Genomic DNA, 21126 nt, shown 5'->3' on the forward strand with positions numbered 1-21126 from the left:
AGTTGTTTGCATTCAGTTTCTCACTTAGTCACATCATTTCAAAACAAAAGTAATTTTTAGCACCACAAAACCACCACCCTACCTTTAACCTCTGTATCCTGACCCGTGGCAATATGAAGCATGGAAACACCAACTTTTTCTGAACACTGAAACCAACAGACTTCAGACCACTTTGTAGCCACACAAAATGATCAAGAAATTCCCATCCTGGTGCTCACCAGGCCCTCAGATACATTTCAGATACAACTGTGAGCCCATGGTGAAAATGAGATCACTGGCTGGTTTTAATATTATTTTTTATTTTTAATGCTGATCACTCCTTGGGCACTGGTTAGAGCAGCATTCCAGACAGACAAATCTTCCACGGGGATAAACATGTGACCTACAGCATTTTATCTCTGCAATCTCTCTGCAGTACACAGGTACCAGCACCCCTCACTCCCTCAAATTAGCTGCTTAGTATAATTAAGTATAATTAAGTTCATAATTAAATCAGAACAACAGCTTCAATCAGAACAAACTACAAGTCTGCTATTTCTATTTCTATCTAAACACACATCTGTTTCCCCAACAGCAGCTGGCCTAGTAAAGGTACTATCTCCACTATGAATCTTGCCCAACCTCACCCCACAAAGCCGGCCAGAGCTGCCACACCATTCCAGTTTCAAACCAGCCAACAGCACTTTCTAAATCTTATTTTAAATCATATTTTAACTGAGGTCAGTAAATCTAGTTTGACCTCAACCCAGCACTGCCAAGTCTGACAGTATTCATGTAAAAGAGGCAAACAGGAGGTTTCTGTGCTCAAAATTACATCAGTGTGGAGCACTCACTTTGGAGCTCTGGAATCTCTGGAATGCAAACCTGTAACCTTTGGCTTGGGTGGGTGAGTGGACCAGGGAAATGACCCATTCTGGGAAGTATGCTGGGCTTGAGAACTTCCATTTCCCCCAGGAGAGCACATCTGAGTGCACAAAGGAGCCAGTGCTAAGGAGCTACTGCACAAACACCCTTGTGTTAAACCTGCAAGAGATGCCAAGCTGGGACTGAGGTGATGCCAATTCCTGCAAAAAACTGGGAGCACCTGACCCAGTCCTTGGTGTGTCAGGTCAGGAACCAGACTCTCATTTTCCAAACCACTGCACTGAAATATCCCAGGACACTGACAGTGCCCCTGTGTCCCTTTCCTCCCAGATTCTCACAAGAGGACAATTTTCAGGCCCTTTCTGTTTTAAAGGGTTTTGAGGTGTTTTGTTCTTGGGCAGGGCTCAAGCTGCACACTGAGCAGTCCCCTGAGAGGATCTCAGTGTGCCCAGCCACAGTGGGACTCAATAGCCATTAGCAGAAAATGACTCACTGGAGAAAGGATTGGTTGTGAAAAGATAAAGAACACTGCCCTGCCTGGTTTCAATGGATGGCCCATTAGCAGAATATCTCCCACACAGATAAGGATCACTGCCCCACCCTCAACAGATGGTGACAGAACAGATACCTTTTATCACACTCTGTATTGTAACGTGCGGCTTATAATCATGAAATTACTGTAACTCCAGAGAACTCCACTTGGGAGCAGGAATGGAAGAGCAATTTCACCTAAAAAAACCTGAAAGCTGAACTACTACAACCCATCTATTTACTGTTAGCAGTTAGTACTCCCCTTCAGAACAGAAGGCACATAAAGAGTGTGTTGTGCGTTCCCAATGCACTCCAAAAACACTGCACTTGACAAGACCATATATTTTGCAAACATTGGGATTTTGGCACACCACTGCTGACAAGTTCACGTACCAGAGCTTTTGAGGCCACTGACTTCATGACCTTTGGTGTTGCTCACAGAGTGCATTTGTTGGTTGTTCTGTATTCACCCCCCAGCCTGTTCCTTTGTTCCACACTTAATTTTTTATATATACATCAATTTTTTTACAAAACCACTTTCTCAAGATCCTACAGTGGCAAATTGCTTCATAAGTAGCCATCTCTTCCTCTAAAAAAATTCCTGGCAAAGAGATGCTCCAAATTCTAGAATTTAGATATTTTTAAATTAAATAAAGCAGCAGAAGCTGCTGTTGAAGGGTGGCAGGCAGTACTCCAGAACCAGACTTCAGCTCCATGGAGGGAGACTAAAACACTACCAGGAAGCAGCCATGGCTCAAACTGATCCAGGTCAATGTAAATAACCTACATTATTTAGGTTATTAGAGTGATATTAGGTTATATAATTATTAGAGGCTCTGAATGTTTATCACTCCCAGGAACTGCATTGTGACAATGAGCAACTCTCCCAATTTGAAATGAATTTGTCAACATTTTGGTAGTTTCTTGTGAGTGCTCTAAGAGCTGAGGTTTACAAAGTCAACTCACCAAGGCTGCAACTCTTCACAAAAAACTGCTGAAAAGATTTGCACATCTGGAAATCCTGAGCTGTGACAGGGCCCACCACCATTTTTGGTATCAACCAAGGTAAATTTCTTCAGGGCAGGAAAGAGATAAGGGCAAAAGCACAAAATATTTCTTTACTGCAAGTCCTCCAACAGACCAGGAACAGTGTTTATCTGCAAAGGACAAGGTGAAAAGCATCCAACAGCTCTTCTTCCAAAATAACTACACAGGAAAAAGGCAGGTCCAGAGTGTCCATGAAATACATGTTTCATATTCCTAACAGATCTCTTCAGTTTCCCCCAAATTAAACCCTGGAATAATAGAAAACAAAAGCTTTGAGTGTACCATGCCACAAGAAGGAAGCAGATGTGTGCAGCCATGGCAGAGCCCCAGCTCACAGCTACAGCTCTGACTCACGCTGTCACTGCCATCAAAAACATTAATCTTTCATGGGGATAGGAAAAAACTGACTCAGATCATGGAAAAATGCATTTGCATGATGCAAATCTAGTAGGTGCATTTTAATTCTCAGGGCTGCTGAAAGCATTGAGACAAGTAGTGGGGTGCCAAACCCATCAATTTGCTCTACAAAATGGTTTTATTGTAAGTGGAGATGGGATGTCAGCTGCAACAGAACACTTCTGAAAGGATAAAATTAGAAAACATTTACATACACATTTTAAGGGAACAGTACCAACAGACTTTCCCCAAGCAGAAGAGCACAGATTACCTTAGACTGGTTTGCATGAGTGGAACTTCAGTTGAGTGTTGAATCCTGGAGCTCACAGCTCTCCTCTTGGAGTTGCCAAGGCTCCCAGCCACTTATCACCTCTGCAATTTATCACTCAAAACCAGCCTCTGCTTTTGGCAACAATGCCTTAATCACTAGCTTTTTGAAAAAAGTTTATCTAATTAACTTCTCAATGCATATTCCTACACAAGTGAGAGCAAAAAACCCTCCTATTTTGGCATTCTGTTTGAATTCTTACCAGCAGCAAGGTGTGAGGTATGGTCAGACACTGCAGCATCCTTGCAATCTACTTCTACACCTTCCTGGTATTTGATTTAATTTCCCTTGACAAAAGATGAACAACTAAAAGATGAACTTTCTGTTCCTCTTTGGTTTTGCAGAATTTTTGGTATTTTTACACCATGGATGTTCAGCACAATAATTGCTGTTAAAGCACTAGGGACCAGGAACAAATCAGAAATATTTGCTTAATTCCAAATATCTCAGTTGTCCTCATTCAAAACTACAAAACTCCAGAAAAGGTTCACAGTTTCCAAAGTGAGATGACCAAAGTCTTCCTCATGTCACAAGACTTCCTGAGCATATAAAAGTCAAAAAAAAAACCAACCCCAAAACATCTACTGTGATGAAAAAGAGGTATATATGTGTCTACTACTTTTATTTCAGAATATTAAAACCAACATAAAACATATCACAGAGCTGTTGCTCCTGTACTGTGAGGTCACAGCAAAGAAGCAGCTGAAAACCATGAGTAAAATCATCACAATTTTTCAGGAGTTGCTGTTTCTACATTTAAGGTGAAGCACAACATGTCTTAGGGATTTTTGTTTGTTTTCCTGACTGGCCATTTGCATGGGAATCAAGAAGCTGGATGTAAAAAATCAGGAGTTTTGCTCTGACAGTGTGAGAGGAGATATTAAAGAGAGCCTGTGCAGCTGATAGGAGGAGAATTACAGCACAGGATGGAAATGTGTGCATCCAAACCAAGCCAAACCTGTCCTCACAGAGACTCCACAAACCTTCAAAAACTTCTTAGTGATGGACCAGAGCAAGGCACAGAACTCACCCATTTGGGCTGATGTTTCCTCCTGAGTATTTTTGCAGAGTGTATCTGTTTGAAACCCACAGGCATGTCCTGGAACTCAGAGTGGAGCTCTCTCCCATCTGGCAGAATTAAGCACTCATCTGCCTGACTGGAATAATTACAGATTCCAAGGCCACATTCATTAACTTCACCAGCAGCCACATACTTGCAGCAGACTCTCATGCAGCTCTGGCTTGTTATTTCCTCATGCAAGTGACACTTCAAGATTTATTCTTGTCCCTTATCAACCCTTCTACATGGCCTGCAGGGAGGGGCTTGCAAGACTCTCTTGTCTGATCTCAGATTGGCAGGCGAGTTTAACTCTACTTCAATCCTCTCTTTTGAATTTTTATGGCAGGAATTGCACATCAGTTATGTCTCAGGCAAATGAGAGTTGTGGTCTCTCCCAGCTGCCATGAAGCAGGCCTAGAGTGGAAAACCAATGTACAGATAAATGGGGACATTATCAACTGCAGAAATGTCACAGGACTGGAATTGAAGTTGTCCATAGTGAAGTTTCAACTGCTAAACACTCCCGTTGGCTTCAGGGCAATGGAAATTCATCTGCACAGCTCTGCAAATGGCCCTGGCTGAGCATGGACCCTCCTGACTGATGGGACAAGCTGGGATTTGGCAACAGCTTGGAATCCAAAGGCTTGGGAAGCACTGAGAGCCAACCTGGAGCTCTGGAGGCAGGCACTGAGTGTGCTGGATTAATGCAGCAAGATTAAAGCATAGCTACAACTCCTGGCCCAGATAAAAGTTGCAGATTAAATGTCATGTTGTAGGTGTGTAAAACATGCTACCACTCCTTTCATTAGAAGCCAGTCTAAAAGTGTTTCCATGAGACACTGCTGTGATTAAGCAGTGATACTTTAATTCTCAGGGAAAAGGTGGCAGAGTAGCAGAAGAGGCAGGACTGTTTAAAGGCTGCCTCATTTTGTGGTGCACACCTGCAAATAAGCTTGGCAACATTAGCACTATGATAATTTCATCTCTCAAATATTTAATGTACAAGGTCTGATTATTAAAAAATATAGAGATGTTTTCACCTCTCAAAGACACATGATTGCAGGTGTTTGTATACAAGTGCAGAAATCCAGCCAAAAGAAAACAAACTGAAGAAAAAAGAATGAGGAATAAGAAAACAAACAGGAATTGGGATACCACCTGTGTTTACTGAAGTTAAAGTGTCTCAAACTGAATCAATAATGCATTTGTGAGAAAAGGAGGAAATGCCAGCTATGATGAGAACTTCATTAAATGTTTCACTGACATGACAAATAGAGCTGTTAGTGAAAACACAGAGGTGAACAAACTGAAGGTAAAGAGCCAGCTGAAAGAAATTCACCCACTTGGAATAAGAGATTAAAGAATTCACCTATGAAGTGCCATAAGAATTTATTTCAGCAAAGATCTCCAAGACACTGGCTCAGAAAATGCTGATCAGCACAACACACAAAAACAAATGACTGAGAACTGGAGTCCCAGGAACAGAACAAAATTCATGAATTCAACATGTGATGTGGTACATTAGGGACCTAGGACAGAACTGGGAGCTAATGAGTTAAAAGTGACTTTGCAGGAAGATCTCCATGTTGTTAAATTAAATTAACAGCTAAGTAAAAAGCACACAGAACACCAGCCTACTGCAATGCCTCATTTCTTGCCAGGTATTTATCAATATCTATTTTAACCTCCTGAGAATCTCCAAAAGGGGGTTTGCTGTACTTTTCGCCTCTCTGTAGCTGTCCCTTAATGTGTGTGTAAAATAAACTGTGCTTAGATGTTTTCAGAGCATCTTCCTTCACCAGGCCATGTCTCAGGAACACATTGAGGGCACTGAGCAGCACAACAGCTCTTAATCTCAGCATCTAATTAAAAGCAGAGATTGCAATAATCAGGGCAGGACAGTAGTGCCTGCTGTACATAAACTGATCTGATGCCACACACTGCTTTTCTGCTGCAGCAAGATGTTTTCTGAGATCATTTACAGATACAGAAAGAACATCCATGCCCTTTTTTAAAATTCTCTACCTCCCTACATAACTGAGATTTGCTGGCTCCAACAAAACCCGTGTTTCATGCAACAGTGACACTCTGAAATAAGATTTATCTGGGGAGAACTGTCTTGTTTTCCTCAGCCATGACAGTTTTTTGAGTTTTGGTGTGATGATTTGAAGTCATGGCTTCTGGAGAACAGAATGTTACTATTCACTACTTCAAAGGGCCCAGATTGAACTTGTTGCTTTTTTGAAGCTGCAGTGTAGTACAGAAAGTTTATGTGCCTAATACAGCTTTCACATGGCTGAATAAGCAAAGCAGATAAATGCCACCTTCCCCAGCCTCTGGTGCTGGAAACTTTGCATTGCATTCCACATAACACATAACAGCAAATTTTCTGACAGCACTTATAACTGAGGCAGGTTTAACAATATGAGCAGTGAAAAGATCTTGTCCCACACCAAATTAACTCATTATCATAATAAAAATTAATGTGTGAACTTCACTAGACAGAGTGTTTTGGGATATTTCACAGCAGATTCACTACTCTGTACTTTTGGTTTTCACCAATTCCTGAAAAACATACTGATCAAACTATCAGAACCCATCAACATATGAAACAACTTTTTTGTTTTTTGGGTTTTTTTTTAGAATAAAAGCAACAAGTGAATTGAGTCCTCATCATATCCTGAAGCAGGGAAGTGCCTCAGAATGTAATCAGCTTACAGTGAACAGACTGATGTGTTACAGCCCTAAGGCACACATTCAAATTTAACCACGCTTTCCATGGCTCTGTTCATGCATAATTTTTATGTGATCTCAATACTCTTTTATACTTTTGCTCCATGCAAATTCAGGTTAAGTTTTTTCCAAATTTCTTAGTGTAGAAAAGCTGTTAGATGACCATTTCTCACTCTGTAGATTGCAGTTTTATAGTCCTTGGTTTTTACAACAGCACAAAACCACCCAACTGAATATTAAATACTTCTAAGTACTACAAATTGCCAAAAAATGTCATATATTACTTTCATTTGCACATGGCAGCAACTGCAGCAACCTGCTAATTTAAACTAATTCCAGAAAGCTATTTTTTTCTTGTTTTACCATGGCTACCCACAGCATTTGAGCCTTCACTTTCAGAAGCTCTGCAAGACTATCAACAGAAAATTGGGAAAAATATACATGAAGAAGACTACACAAGCCAGCCTCCCAAATTAGTCACAAAAGCAAAAATTCTCCATGCTCTTTCTGGTGTTGGCATGTGGAAGAAATATAATGAAAAAATGGCACAATTTCTTGGTAGCACTACTCCTCTGGATTCCTGAAAGAGTCAAAAAGACAAAAATAACAAAACTCCCTCATCTGTGGGTCCCCACACGTTATTTTTTTCCTTTCCTCCAAGGCAAAATCAACCAAAAAAGCAACCAAAGTGCAGAGTCCCTCCTCTGCACTATCCCCCAAACCCTGCCTCCCACCTCACTGCCCTGGAAATGATTCCCTTGTCTCCTCTTTGACAGAAAGAAGTGGCTGGAGGGCACAGCACAACCACAACCAGTAGGTTTGTCACAACCAAATTTGGCTAAGTGCTAGTTTTGACTAGTTCAGCACAAAGCTTACCTGTCAACTGATTGGTTGTTTGAAATATTCAGGTTTATTACACAAAATGACAGTTTTTTTCTCTCACTTTTATTCCAGGAAGCATTACACCCTAATGAAATCCACATTAACTATAATAAATGATTTTTTTCTGAAGGGCAATGCAAACCTGAACTCTCCCTGAAGCACAGCAGCCCCATTAACACCCCCAGTGCTGGAAGCAACGCTGAAGAAAAAGCTCTGTAAAGAGCAGGAGGGGGAGATCAAGGCAAAGTCTCACAGGCTGTGTGATCTGAGGAGATCAGGAATTGCTACCCCAGACAGCATGGACTGCTGCCAGCAGCCAAGGTGTCACAGACACATCAACAACAGCCACCTTCCCAACGGGAGCAGCCAGAAAGAATCCTCAACAAGTTCAAGCAAGGCAGGAATGTGGTTGTGTCATCACCCTTTCAGCACTATGTGTACCTTTATTTGCCTAATGACTCATTTATGCAGATAAATGCCTAAAAGGAGTTCTTCTTGGCTCCAAAACCTACAAGTCCTTGTATTTATGTTGTAATTATGTCAAGATGGACACGGCTGGTATCACCACCAGCCCTTTAGTAGCAAACTCTGCATGCCTTCTCTTAATGAACTTCTTTTGTAACTCTCACTCCTCCTTTCATAGACCTCTGTCAGGTTACTCTGACTCCTCTTACAGCAGCCCCACAGAGCACTTATTCCTTCTCTCATAGCAGCCCCACACAGCCCTGATTCCTTCTTATAGCAGCCCCACACAGCCCTGATTCCTTCTCTCACAGCAGCCCCACACAGCCCTGATTCCTTCTCTTACAGGAGCTCCACACAGCCCTGATTCCTTCCCTGACTGTCCCTCACACATCTTCTCACCACATCTGTCCCTCCCCTCCTCACAGCACAGCCAGCACACTCCTTCTTTAGCTCCAGCACACTCTGGGTCTCATGCTCCAACTCAAACTGCAGCTAGTGGCCAGCTAACCTACTCTTTTATACCCCCCAGACTCATTGGGCAGACACAGATGTTTCACAGAATTCACAGAATCACTGGGTTGGAACAGACCTTCAAGACTATCAAGTCCAACCCAGCTCTAACATCTCAACTAGACCATGGCACCAAGTGCCACATCCAGGTTTTTTTTAAACACATCCAGGGATGGTGACACTCCTTGGTAGTCAGTACAGCTCCAAGTCATGGGGGAAGATTCCCTCCTGCACTATCCTTTCAGCCTGGTTACCCAGAGATTTATCCACAAATCAGCAACTCCACAGGCAGGAGCTGTCTGCCCTTGGATGGCAGAACCATATCCATGGGTCCAGCTGGCCATAAGGAGAGACTTATGGGGCTTTTTACCAGAAACTTCTCACATTAGATATTTCAAAATGGGATTTATCCACTAAAAAAAAACCAAAACAAGATGTTGGAAGAAAACTGCTGGAACTCTCAGAACACAGAGCTTCAACACTTGTCAAGATCTGCCCCTAACACAGGAGCAATGTGTCCCTTAACCCATCAGTCATTCCCAAATCCACAGTAATTTCTGGGACTCTTAGGTCTCCACAGGACAAGGCACTTTCCTGCTTCCAACACCTCCCAACAGACTTAACTCTGGCAGGTATCCACCAAAACTGCAGTTTTCCACAATGTTCTCTTGGTAACATCCAAATACAAAATGCCTTATCAATGGCCATCTGTAGCTGTATTTATAAACTAAGATCTTGTTCAGGATCTGTATTTCCACCACAGTATCTGTCACTATGATTACCATGTTCATTTGTACTTTGAATATAAAACATTACACACAGTAAATGTTTATAATGTTATCACAGAGCAACTACAAAGTATAAAAATAAAGATTAGAAAGCACATCTCCCTTTATTCAGTCTTCTTGGATAAAGCATGAAAACAAATGTTGTGGTCAAATCACCTCAAAACAATAACAGTGCTCAAAGATAAAACAAACCCAAAGTGATGTAGAGCTGCCTCTGCAGACAGATGTACCAAACAGACTGGGACAATCAGCTTGGAGAAGGAAAAGAACCCAAAGAGAGAAAACTGAGAATACAGAAATCTGTAAAATCACAAGTGAGGTGCTGATGCTAAAAAGATTCTTCAGTTTTTCTCACAGAACTGATGACTAGAAAGGCTGATCTGGAACAAAGACTAGACACAGCTAAAAGGAATAAAATAGGTATTTAATGAAAGGCCTTAAAAGGATACACCTTGGGAAGCACAAGGGACTGGCCAGGGCTGCACCCAGGCAGGTGGGTAGGAGGAACTCAATGAGATTACAATTGAAAAAGAGGCAAAAAACCCCAAAAGCCAGGTATTGTTTTTGTACAACTTGAGGGATTAAAACACCAAAAGCCAGGTATTGTTTTTGTACAAATTCAGGGATTAAAACACCAAAAGCCAGGTACTGTTTTTGCACAAGTTGAGGAATTCATCACAGGGTATTCTGTGGAAACTCCAGGTATAAACTGTTGGAAATATTTTGGGAATTCCCTCGAGGACAGGTCCAACAGGCACTGCCAGCTCAGGCCACCTCAAACCCTTCACAGCCAGGAGCTGGGGTGATGACTGAGCTGCCTGGGGTTGCTGCTCCACTCTCCCCTAATGATTCACTTCTGGCCACTGTCACAGACCACATGCTGAGCCCAACACACTTTCTGCAGCCCTCATTATCCCATCCTTCACACACTCTGCTACATCTGCTCATGTGAAATAATTATTTCCCCAGCTCTAAAGTGGAATGCATTAAGGACACGTTATTTACAAATAATGCACAATTGAAGCCACTTCCTTAACTTGATTAAATGGAATGTAAGAATTGAATGAAATGCCGAGTGTTTGCATTTCCTGTCACCCCGTTTTATCAGGTTTGCGGCTCGTTTCCTACCACCACCATTTCACTTCAGCACCTTGCACAAAGCAGTCCCAGACACCTGCTTTCATCCAGTGAAACCATTAGAAGAATCAATTAGCTCTCCAAGGCAAGGAGTGATGGATTCCTATGTTCACTTAGCAATAAGCACACAACAATTTAATTAGATCTAGATGCTGCAAACTGCATCTTCGAGGCAACAGCCGCGGCCACAGAGAACGAAATGTTTCAATTCGTTACATAAATCAATGTTTTCAGTCGGTTTTTTTCTGCCGACTTCCATATGGAAACAGTGTCACAGGTAGAGAGGCACATCTCCCACCCGGTTTGGCTGCTGCACCCTCACACAACACTCCTCCAAAGAAACAAGCAATTAAGTTGCTGCCCCTTCTCAGCCACACGCGATTCCAAGATTGATGTCGTATTTCAAGCGACAGACTGTGAACACGCTCTGCAACCCTGGCATTTAATTTAGAAGTCAGCACTTGACACATTGAAGTATTTGGAATTCCTGAAGTCTGGCTGTCTGCACAGTTGCATAATTTGAGCAGGGATAACCTACTTATAACTGGGAGAGGAGAAGAATGTCAACAGGCAATCCCTTCTACGTCAGGGGACATCTCCTGCCTCGTCACATGCCAGCAAAAGCACCACTGCTTTGTCATAGGTTGCTTTTCTTTTCCTTTAAGCTAACAGGAGTGAAGCTACATATATCACCCAGATGTTCTCAAAACTCATGAAAAACAAGTTTACCAGACACAATGGACGAGGCCAGTGAAACACTGATGTGAAATACCCCACACAGGTGTGAAGGACACAAGACTCGATGCTGGTCACACAAACACCTCACCAGGCACAAGCACCACACATCCATTCACAGAAAGGCCATAAAGATACAAAACTCTCCTTCCAGCAAGTCATAGGCTACAGTGTCTGGGTGGTTGTTCAGCCTCAGACAAGGGAAAGCTGTTTTGCTTTTGGTCCTCTTGGCAAACAGCTGAACAGACCCTCCGAGCAGCACAATTCACCAACACTGCAGAATGAAACCACCCCTTTGGAAAGTGCCAGAGTTTATGATTAACCTCCTGTTGCAACAAACATGGCAAGGATTCAGTTTCATTCTCTGGCTACTCCTCTTACATCCTGCAGAAAGAACACATAAGGACAGTCTCTCCTCTCCAAACCTCACAGTCACACGGGCAGGAATTCTCTCACCCTGTCAACAAAACCAGGGCAAAGCCTCCCAAGCATGATCCTCCCTCAGCATCCTGCATCATCCACCTGGGGAGACTAAAGTGGGGCTGGAAATTCCCTTCTCATGGAAAGAGACTGCTTGGAGTGTTAGCACCAATTACAGCTTCGGATTAGAACCAGCTGTTTAAATAGAAGTAGTCCCAAGGGAGAGGCACTTAGAGCATTGTAACTGGTTCATGGAATAAACAGTCAGACATCAATGGAGGCATTTACACTGGGAGAGCTGTCTGAGCTCCCAGGTTCAGCTCCACCTCCTTAAATAGCTGCACTTAAACCCAGGCAAGGTCTCCAGGCTCATCACACCTTGGATCTGTGTCACGTGTAGACATCAGGCTGCAGTAGGAGACCTGAGGGCAGAAGAAAAGCACATTGCTTCCCAACTCCCTGCAAGACTCCTGGGAGCTGCTCTGTGACCTGCCTGCACAGGACTCATTCCCACTCAGCATCACCTTGGGTCCACAGAGCAGTGCCACAGGTGTGTCCTGCATGTGACAAATAACCATCACCTCACCATGGAAACATCCAGCTCACAGCCAGGGATCAGCTCAGCAGTGAACTGGGTAACCTTTACCTAGGTAAGAGCTGCCATGTGGATACCTGCTGGATACATCCCAAGGATAAATAAAATTATAGTTTTAAAAGGAAAAGGAAAAGTCTCCTATCAGGCAGGAGCAGAGAAAAGAAAGCAGGGCCAAATGTGTAAGAAGGAAAACTGAGAAACTCCTCATGGGGGTATGGCAAACCCAGAGTATCAGGTGAGCACAATAATGATTCTAGAAACATCACAAAATGGTTTGGGTTGGAATGGACCTTAAAGGCCACGTCCAACTCCCCTGCTATGGACAGAGACCCCTTCCACTAGCCCAGGCTGCTCCAAGCCCTATCTAACCTGGCCTGGAATGTTCCCAGGATGTGGAAGCCACAGCTGCTCTGAGCACCCTGTGCCAGGGCCTGAGTACCCTCACAGGAAACAATTTCTTCTCAATATCCCATCTAACCCTGCCCTCTGTCATCTGAAGCCATTCTCCCTTGTCCTGTCACTCCATGCCCTTGTCAAAAGTCTCTCTCCTGCTTTCCTGGAAACTCTTCAGGCACTGGAAAGGGCTCTAAGGTCTCAGAAAATAAAATCCTGGAGTGGACAAATTATGTGTATGACCAGAAAAAGAGAAAGTGATGGTATTTCAGAGCCATGGGATGTGCAGATACCTAGGAGTAACCTAGGAGTACACACACTACTTGATTTTACTCTGCTGGACTGCTCAGCAGAGGAAACCCCAAAGTCACAGCAAAAACCAAGGTAGGCTCAACCTGAGTCTCCCACTGCAGGATCAGCAGGGCCCAGGAAGGAAAAGGGTGGAAGTTTCAGCTATGGAAGATGGAACAGACAGCCAAGAAGAGATCAGAGATGGGTACAGGGGTGACCTCTCTGGCACGTGCAGCAGAGAGGTGATGGCAGCAAGCACAGGAACAGCTGGCACTGAGCATCTGTGGGAATATCCAAGACATGAGAGGACACACAGCAGAAACCTCCACATGTCTGAAAAATGCCTGCCTGCAGCAAGGCTGCTGGCCTGCACCTTCCCTGAGGGGTGCAAACACACACAGTGCAGGATGCACCAGCTTCTGGCAGGAAATCAGTGGGATAACCCTGGCGAGTGTGGAGGAGGAGACACATCCCTCAGCAGTGGGCAGAACAGGCTCCACAGAACAGGAGATGGGCTGGAGGAGTCATCCCTCAGGATTTGAAGGAGGATGTGTCTTTGTGGGTGGGGAAAACCTCAGCAGCTTTCTGCAGACAGGCAGGAGCCCCCTGAGGTGTGGGATTTAACAGGCTGTGCTGGTCAAGCACAGAGCTCATTCCATGCGTGCATGGAAACAGGTACAGCAGATTTTGGGAGGCACCAGTAGCTTGTGTGTGTTAAAGGAGACAACAGGCTTTTGGCAAGCAAGAAACAGATCATACCCTCCCAGAATCTGCTGATTATGTTTATCTAGGAAAATGACTCTGGAGAGATGGAAGGAGAGCAGAAAACCACGAAGCAGCTCTTGGCAGATGAGCACTGTGACACCCTCACGGTGCGTGGACACAGAGGCAGTGCAGCAGACCCTGGCAGATGGACACTAAGGAATATACAGAAGGAGCTGTTGTAGGGAAAAAAACAAACAACAACAAAGGCACAGCAAGCTCTGCCTCACAGCTAGTGGGAATCCCTCTATTTCCTCCCATAAGCCGGCACTGGAGGCAGCGGGTATCCCGTCGGGATGAGGGAAACAACACAACTTCCCCCCACAGCCCTCGGAACTCCAGGTTCGCGTGTGTACCCACAGGCTCCGGCAGCCACTGCGGCTCCCTGGGGCAGGGGACACCCCCGGAGGGGCGAGCGCCGGCACAGGGGACACCCCCAAACACGGGGACACGAGGCAGGGGACACCCCTGAACAACGGAACACGGAGCAGGGGACATCCCAGAGGGAGGTGACACCTGCAAACACCGGCAAAAGCGGCAGGGGACACCCGCGGAGAAAGGTGACACCCCCAAACAGCAGCACAGGGCCAACCCTCGGGCCGGGAACCCTCGGTGAGGCGCGGGGGTGACACGGCCCCGCGGGAGGGGGACACACGGGCTGTGCACCGCGCAATGGGATCCCCCGGGGGGGGAGCGCAGCCCCGCGGCCGCGGGGCACGGACGGGAAACACGGGGAAAAGGACGGGACGGGTCTGGAAGGGAGGGGAGAGAGGCCAAGCCAGATCCCTCCCGCCCCCCACCCCTGAGGGGCACCAGCGGCCGCCGCGCCACCGACCGGCCCCCTCCCGCGCCAGGCCCGGCCGCGCTCCCCGGTTACCTGCGGGCGGTCGGTGAGGCCGGGCCGCTATCTGGGGGCCATGACGGCGGGGCCGGGAGGCGGCGGGACGAGCGGGATGACCGGGATGTTGTCGGGGTGGGGGGGGGCGGAGGCCGCCGCCTCCCCCTCAGGCGGCGCGCGGGAAACCCGGGGGAGGGGGGGGCTGGGAGGGGGGGGGGGGAGAGCGGGGGGCGCGCGACCCCCCCCGCGGGAAGGGGCGCGCGGGGCGCGCGCGCTGCGCGTGCACACGGGGGAAGGGGGGGCGCGGGGAGGGGGGGGGAGAGCGCGCGCGCCTCCGTCCGAGCTCCCGCGCGCGCCGCCCGGGCACTTTGTTTGTGTCCCACAATGCACCGCGAGCGGCGGCGGGGGCGGGGCCCCGCGCGTGCGCACTGAGCGCCCGGCGGCGCCGAGCGGAGCCGGCACCCCGGGGAGAGCGGGCCTGGGGCCGGGAGCGGTGGGGAAACAGGGTCTGTGGGCTCCGGAGCGGGGAAACGGGATCATAGTGAGCCCCAGAGCGGGGAGACGGGGCCTGGTGAACCCCAGAGCGGGGAAGCGGCGTCTGTGAGCCCCGGAGCGGGGAAACGGGGTCTGTGAACCCCAGAGCGGGGAAACGGGATCATAGTGAACCCCAGAGCGGGGAAACGGGGCCTGGTGAACCCCAGAGCGGGGAAACGGGATCATAGTGAGCCCCAGAGCGGGGAAACGGGATCATAGTGAACCCCAGAGCGGGGAAACGGGATCTGTGGGCTCCGGAGCGGGGAAACGGGATCCTAGTGAACCCCAGAGCGGGGAAACGGGATCTGTGGGCTCCGGAGCGGGGAAACGGGATCATAGTGAGCCCCAGAGCGGGGAAGCGGGGTCTGTGAGCCCCAGCCGGAGAAAACGGAGTCCTGCTGCATCCAGCGGGGTTCTGCTGCGCCCCAACGGAGGGTAACGGGGTCTGGTGTCCCCCAGCAAGGGGATAACGGGCCCCCAGTGCCCCCAATGGGTGACGGGCTCTGAGTGCCGTCCGACGGAGGCTGAACAGGGTCCTGGTGCACCCCACCAGGGAGGGGACTGAGCCCTGGTGTCCCAGGACAAAGAATGGGATCCCAGTTCCCCTTTTCCCCCATCCGGAACGGAGCTCCGGGCAGTCAGTGGAAGCGGGACATGCAGCCAGCGGGAGCGTGGAGGTGTGTGTGTCCCCGGCTGTGCATCCAGGCCGCCGAAGCACAGGGGGCCCAGTGGATCGTGGTGCCCCGGCCGTGCATTCCCCGAGCGCCGGGATGCTCCATCCGTGCATTCCCCGAGCACCGGGATGCTCCAGCCGTGCATTCCCCGGGCCCCGGGATGCTCCAGCCGTGCATTCCCCGAGCACAGGGATGCTCCATCCGTGCATTCCCCAAGCACCGGGATGCTCCATCCGTGCATTCCCCGGGCCCCGGGATGCTCCAGCCGTGCATTCCCCGGGCACTGGGATGGCCCGGCCCTGCATCCCTCGGGCACCGGGATGCTTCAGCCGTGCATCCCCCACTGCAGCGCTCGCATTCTCCTCCCGCCCAGCCCGTGGTGTCCCAGGACAACAGGATTCTCTGCTCCTGCACCTCCTGCATCTCCTTGTATTCTGCTCTCCTCAAACGTGGGGTACCCTGCTGGATGCACCAGCACCCAAAACCTCACAAACCACCCACCAGTTTGCAAACAATCCCAATCAACTTTAATGAGTGTGTGATTAACCCACCCTGATAATTTGGTCCAAATCTGCACCAATTTGAGTCAACACCTTTTAATCCGACAGGATTAACGCAACCCTTTCCTCTGTGGATTGTTTTGTGGTATGGTTTTTTGTTGGTTTGGGTTTATTGTCTTTGGTGGTGAGCTCTTGGTAAATTGAAGCAGGAAACAGATTGAAGGGCTACGGTCCAAAAGTGTTAATCAGCAGTAAAAAATTCAAAACTTGTCCTTGGAAAAGCCATGCTGCTCCATCAGCTAAAAGAAAAGGGGGAAAACTCCCCCTGTGCTGTTGTGAAAACTCAGAGATCCTTTTAGATGGTTCCTTGCAAAACTGGGGGGAGAACCAGAGCAGAGAGTTGGACTCTTAATTCTCATTTCACTTCCTTTTACATTGCCCAGGGATCTCTCTTGCAATCCTGACACACGCAGCTTCCCATTGCAATCTACTCCTGTGTAAAGCAGGAGTAAAATAGTGCCAATTTCAGCACATTACATGTCTGCAGGTGTTATTTCCACTTTAATGAGACATAACTTTCAAGGAAATCTGCTCCTGGCTACCCATGGTAACTCCTGAATCACAGAGGATTACAGAAAAAACCTCAGGCTGCCATTCCTTACCTTCAAAAAGCTCTGAAAAGTCTCGATCAGGGGGTGTTTGATGGTGAAATTGTAGAATGAGTGATTTTAGTCAACCCAGAGCCAGTGCTGTTTCCTGTAGATGCAGAACCTGATGTGCCTTTTCTTGCTGCCTTCCTAGATGTGTTATTGCAACTTTAAAATTGCTTCAACGTGCTGATTTGTAACAATTTCTCGAATAAAGTGTCAGGTGAGCACAGCAGAGACACTCAGTGCTGTGGGTTGTCACACATGCTCATATCCGGATTGAAACTTGCTCTGAGCAGGTCATGGGCTTTGCACAGGAGGGAAAATGGGTTTAAACTACACAAATTAGTGGCAGGAAAACAGTACAATTAAGCATGGCCTGTGTCCTCAGTGTGTTTCAGAAATAAAACAACAGTCTCTGTGTGACCTGGAAATAAGCCATCAATCTCCAAAATAAAGAACTACCTTGACTTTCTGTTTAAGGAATTAATTCAGTAGTTAACTAGTCATCCCTGTGTGCACGATGCTGGCAGGTTTGGGACACAGAGCACTCCACACATCATCCCCGTGCAGGGGCACATCAGCCTGCCTCACACCTCAGTTTCATCTCCTCGCATTGTTTTATTTTTTGCATTGTTTTATTAACAACATTTTAGCAGCCCTGGATAGCTGGAGAGGTTTTCCAGTGATAACCAGAGCCAGGGAGAAGAAAAGCCAGAGGAGGAGCTGCGTTGTTTCACACCTGCTCAGGTTTCCTAAGCGACTGCGTTGTCCTTTATTACTCTGCTTGTTCCACTGAGTTGCTGTTTCCCAGCGAGAGGCTGAGAAATGCCAAATCCTGACTACTGGTATTTGCCCAGTGATGGGATTTGCTTTTACATGCATTTTACACTATTCTGAGATTGATTTGTGGACATAGATGGAGCAACACCAATGTAAACCCTGAGTGATTCAGTGATAAAACTGCTCTGTGCATCTCCTGCTCGTTTATTGGGACATAGAGGGGTCTCAGGAGCTCCTGGGCTGAACCTCCTGGAATTTGATGGGTATAAAACAGGAGAGAGTATTCAATGGGATTCCTGTCTGCAGGGTGACTGGAGGTTATGCCATGCCCTTAAAGCCTCCTTTTTCTGTCTAAACAGAAATTCTGTTTTCCTGTACATCCAGAAAACACCCAGGTGTATCTCGCATCCATCCCTGGATCTGCCCCTTTCTATAATACTTGAATCTCTCCCTTGCTTACCCCATTTGAGCACCCAGAAGGTGCTATTTCTGACAGGAAGCTGGGTCCCCCTCTTTTTGCAGCCTGTGGGATGTGTTTTCCTGTGCTCCAGCAGCTCTTGGAGCAGACACTGTGCTCCCAGGAGCCTGCTCCTGGCAGGATTCATCATTAACAACCAAAGCAAGTGACACCTTCTCTGCACAGCCTTGCTCTCACCTCTCTGACCCAGCAGCTCCTGAGGGAAAACATCTTTGCTCCCACACTCAAGGACTTGTTGCCTACTCCTGAATTAACCACCAGAGTGCAGGAGCTGTTTCCTCTCCACCCTCCTGCCCACAGATCTCCAGAGCTCAGTTTTAACTCAATCCTGCTGACTTCTGTCTTTAGAAACTCCTGTTTTTCTCCTGACATGGGGAGGACTTGGGGTTTATGTCCTCCCCAGACCTGGAAGTGTTTTCCTTTTCCTCAGTGAGTGTAGTGCTGAATGTTAAAACATCCTAGTTGGCAGGAGAGGAGGTTGAAGCAGGAATTTAGCAGAGAAACCTTTCTGAAATGCTCTGAATTGCAACAGCCCCTCGGAAATGCCATTGCCAAGGTCCCAGAGAGTCGCTTGGGCACCTGAAGATGGATTTATCTGTGTGAAGGAAGAGGAATCTAACAGAGCAGAGAGGTCATGAGACCAAGATGGATGAGCTGAGCAGAGGGTAACAGCAGAAAAAGGATGTTATGGGTCTAGGACACGGCTGGAAGGATGATTCCATCAGGAATAAGGATGGATTTGTGGCTGAACACCAAGTGCTGGTGTGACCTTGCTGGGACACTGTGATCCCTTCTGTCCAGGGGTAATAAATTCAGCCCAGAGCTGAGGAAAGTGTTTTATGAGGTGAGCCTTGCAAAATTTAGCAAAGGAAGGCTGGAAGAGGTCTGACTGCTGTCCACAAACACATGGAGAGGGAGGGACACACCCAGGAAAGAGGAAAACTGTTGAAATAAAGAACAGTTTTAGCACAAGGATAACGGGGAGCAATTATCCAGCAATGCCTGGGGCTGGAGATCAGGAGAGCCCAGTCCTTGGAGGGAGAAGCTTTGGGACCAAGGAGCAAACCACAATTTCAACACATACCTGGTGATGTTCATTCCTGAAGGAGAAGCCTGTGGCATCCTACATCCTTTGGAAGTGCCTTGCAAGAGGGAATATGCCCATTAAATAAAATCTCCCTGCCTGGGGAGCAGCAATATGTGCAGCACAGGCTGGGGAGGTTCAGCCATGGGTTGACCCCAATGATTTCCCCTGGTGGGACTGCAGAGATCCATCTCTGCCTGCTGGTCCCTGTTGTCTCTCTGGCACCATTGTGGATACAGTGTAAGAAATGTTCCCATAAGGTTTTTTTCTTATTCCATGGTTTACTTTCTTATCCCACTACTTTTTTATTTTCTAAGTTCAATTATGATGGTTGCACTGATATCCTTAATTAAGGACTTTTCCCCTACCTGGTAATACCCCAAAGCATTTGGCATTGTTTGAAATTATTCAACTCAAACCCAGCAGTGATAACAAAACAAGGAAGTAAAAATGTGGGGGAAAAGCCAGGGCAGGCTGTCACCTTAATGAGCTGCCAGGGCCTGTCCATGTGCCAAGGGAAGTGATCTGGAATGAATGTCACACCTGGTTATAAATAGTGGCAGCAGTGGCTGTGCCCATTAATGTGGGGACACGTCCCGTGGTGCAGGGTGAATACAGGCAGCCTCTGCAGCATCATTTTCTGGCTGCATCAGTGGATGGAAATCCCCAATAGATAGACAATAATAACATAATGTAACATTTTGTGTATGTATTATATATTATAATTATGTGGTATAATGGTAATAATATAAATAATAACAGAGAAACATTCTATCCCCCTGATAATAATATATAGAAAATAAACCAGAGCTGCTGTTTGGTGTCAGGGTGGGCTTTCACCCAGGACAGCTGGCAGGGATCCAGACTCCCCTGTGAGGAGCCCAGGCTTATTCCAATGAAGTGGCTTCAAAATTCCTATTGGCATAAATCAAATTTAGCCCTCCAGTGATTCAGGGAACTTCACATCTAGAGAGCACCAAACTCCACTGCCTGAGGTTATCACCCAGGGAAGTGAAGGAGTCAGGATCCCCTCTGGCTAAGCCCTGTCCTAGTAAAGAGCAGAATTATCTATATGTATGAACAGATTTATATTCTGTATGTATATATAGATGCACTGTGTCTGTATTATGTCTATATTGTGTGTATACAATATATATATTATATATATAATACCCATGATGTATATAAAGATGCATTACCTAGAATATAAGTATTAATATTGTAATAGTTATAAAATATGTAATATTACATATTGTAATAGTTATAAAATTCTATGGCAGTATATATATATAAAGACTATTTATGACATATAATGTATATAAATATATTATCATGGAGTAATAGGATTCTGTGATAATACAATGTGTATATATCTAATATATTATATATATATAATTAGAGTTCTGTGATAATATGTGTATAATATGTATATTATGAATATATATTTTATAGGATGCATATGATATAAAATCAATATATAGTAATATATAATAATACATAATAATAAATCTATAATCTATAATATTATATATACATAATATACACAATATATTACATGGTTCTATAAGGTTCATATATATTATATATGTGGTTCATACGATAGATTATATAGATTATATAGATTATATAGATTATATATTATATATAATAG

The 21126-nt window shown here is 46.2% G+C and overlaps 1 protein-coding gene across 3 annotated transcripts in view; it reads right to left on the reverse strand.

Moving 5' to 3' along the window:
• Positions 1-14954, reverse strand: part of ZBTB44 (zinc finger and BTB domain containing 44) — a 38865-nt gene extending 23911 nt beyond the window's left edge. Inside the window, exon 1 of one of the 3 annotated variants that reach the window (XM_033081727.2) lies at positions 14815-14954. The gene's annotated coding sequence lies outside the window, so the exon portion shown is untranslated. The remainder of the gene's footprint in view (positions 1-14814) is intronic. The other 2 variants (XM_033081726.2, XM_033081728.2) reach the window with 2 other exon arrangements.
• Between the last annotated feature and the right edge of the window lie 6172 nt (positions 14955-21126).

The sequence above is a fragment of the Catharus ustulatus genome, chromosome 28, assembly GCF_009819885.2.
Source record: "Catharus ustulatus isolate bCatUst1 chromosome 28, bCatUst1.pri.v2, whole genome shotgun sequence".
NCBI lineage: Eukaryota > Metazoa > Chordata > Aves > Passeriformes > Turdidae > Catharus > Catharus ustulatus.